This window comes from Tachysurus fulvidraco, chromosome 13 (genome assembly GCF_022655615.1).
Source record: "Tachysurus fulvidraco isolate hzauxx_2018 chromosome 13, HZAU_PFXX_2.0, whole genome shotgun sequence".
In the NCBI taxonomy this organism is placed as follows: Eukaryota; Metazoa; Chordata; class Actinopteri; order Siluriformes; family Bagridae; genus Tachysurus; species Tachysurus fulvidraco.
Genome location: NC_062530.1, coordinates 27,050,476 through 27,052,975, shown reverse-complemented (window position 1 = coordinate 27,052,975; position 2,500 = coordinate 27,050,476). Strand labels below are relative to the sequence as shown.

Genomic DNA, 2,500 nt, shown 5'->3' with positions numbered 1-2,500 from the left:
AGAAGTGCACACACACACCACACACAGCAGTGCACACCACACCACACAGCAGTGCACACAACACACAGCAGTGCACACACACACACACACACAAAGCAGGGGAGAACCAAAAACACAGAAGGGAACATATACATTACCAATAAAGAACATGGGGAGAAAGCAGCCAAAAAAAGAACAAATAAAAAAATAAAACCCAAGAACCCTTGGGCAACAAAAAAAATAAAAAAACTAAAGTAAAGGGGAAACAGACAGGGAGAAAAAAAACAAAAATAAAAAACAGAAGGGAAAAAAAACAAAAAAGTAGGGACGAAAAAAACAAAAGGTTAAAAAAAGGAACGGGGACAAGAAAGATAGAGAGATATGAAAAATAGAAGAGAGACGAGAGAGTATGAGAAAAGAGAGCTAGAAAGAGAGATAAACAGTCTTAGAAAGACGAGAGAGAGAGATCGATATAGAAGAGAGAGAGGATGAGATAAAAACAAAAGAAAGATAGAGATAGCAGAAGGATAATCTATAGAGACAGATGAGTAGAGATCTAACAAAACAACAGATAGAGAGAGAGGAGATACAGATAGAGAGCGAGAAAGAGAGTAGAGAGAGAAGAGCAGGCTAGAAGAGAGAAAGAGAGACGAGAAGAGAGATATGAAAGAGATATGAGAGAGAGAGAGAAGAGATAGAAAGAGAGAGAGAGAGAGAGATGCGAGAGAGAGAACACAGAGCAGAGAGAGATAGAGCGAGAAGAGAGAGACATAGAGACAAAAAAAAAGGACAAAGATCGAGAGAGAGTAGAGACCAGAGGAGGAGAGAGAGAGGAAAGAGAGAGAGCGAAACAAAAAAGCAGAAATAGAGTAGCAAAACATGAAAGAGAGAGAGAGAGAGGAAAGAGAGAGATCCAGAGGAAAGATAGAGAGAGTAGGAAGAGAGCTGAGAGACATAGAGAAAGAGCTAGAAGCATGAAAGAGAGAGAGGAGAACAGGAAACAGAGAAGAGACGAAACCAGAGAGAGAGCAGAGACAGGAAAGAGATGAGAGAGAGGAAAGAGAGAGAGAGCAGAGCAGAGAGAGAGAGACACAGGAAAGATATGAGAGCACGATATACTAGCAAAAGAGGAGAGAGAGGAAAGAGAGAGAGAGAGAGAAAGGAGAGAGAGAGAGAATGAGGAGCAGAGAGATAGGAAGAGCGAGAGACAAATAAAGAGAGAGAGAAGACGAGAAACAGAAGGAGAGATAGCAAAAAGAGAAGAGATAGAGCAAAGAAAGAAAAAAACAAAAGAAAGAGAGAGAAAGACGAGAGAGAAAAAGAGAAGAGATAGAGAGAGAAAACAGAACGAGAGAGCGACAGAAAAAAGAAACAGAGAGTACAAGAAAGGATGAGACAGACAGAGCGTAGAACCACAAAGAGAGAGAAGACGATATAGAAACAGATAGAGAATGATGATAACAGAAAGATGCGAGATAGAAAGAGGAGATCTAACAGAAAGAGAGAGAAAACAAAAAAAGAAAGAGAGAGAGAAAGAGAGACAAATATATACAAGAAGAGAGAGACAGAGTAGAGACAAACAACAAAAAAATCGATCAGAAAGATGATAGAACACAGAGATTAGAGACTGCAAACAGAGAGGAAGAGGAAGAAGAGTAGATAAAAAACACAAAACAGTAAAGATAACAGAAAACAAAACCACAAAGAAGAGACAGAAAAACCAAACAAAGAAATAGAGAGAGAGAGAGAGAGAGACAGCGGATACAAAGAGAGAGTAGAGAGAAGAGAGAGAGAGAGCAGACTATCGTAAGAGCATAGAGAGAGATAGACACAGAGAGATAGAGACACCCAGAGCTAAAGCAGAGACGATAGAGAGATAAAGTAGAGAGAGATAAATATAGAGAGTAGAAATATATAGATAAAAACAAAAAATAAATAGAGAAGAGAAACACCAAATCGAAGACAAAACAAAAAACAGACGACGCTAGGACAACAAATAGATAGAGAGAGACACAGACGTATCTAGAGAGATATCTAGAAAAACACTATATAGAAGACAAAAGCAGAGTAGAGAAAAACAAACACACACACTCGTATCACAACACAAACAAAAAGAGATCGATATAGAGAGAGAAATATCTATAAAACAAAAGACAGAGATAGCACAGAGAGAGAGAGCAAAACAAAATAAAGCTATAGCAAAAAGAGAGAATAGATAAAATAAGAGAATAACGAGAAAAGAGAGAAAGACAAACAAACTAAAGATATAGACTATACGAGTCAGAAGAAAAAACAGAAACACACACACACAAAACACACAAAAACAACACACACTATATAAATACACAACACACACAAACAACCCAAACAATAAACACAACAAAACACACACACTACATCTACACACACACACACACACACACACCACACACACACACACACTCTCTCTCGTCACACTACAACACAAACACATAACAACATCTCTACAACTACTACACTCACTCACACACGCACTCTCTCT

The 2,500-nt window shown here is 38.4% G+C and overlaps 1 protein-coding gene across 2 annotated transcripts in view; it reads right to left on the bottom strand.

Moving 5' to 3' along the window:
* Window positions 1–2,500, bottom strand: part of tmod2 (tropomodulin 2) — a 24,456-nt gene that overhangs the window by 21,485 nt on the left and 471 nt on the right. The gene's annotated exons all lie outside the window — the stretch shown is intronic.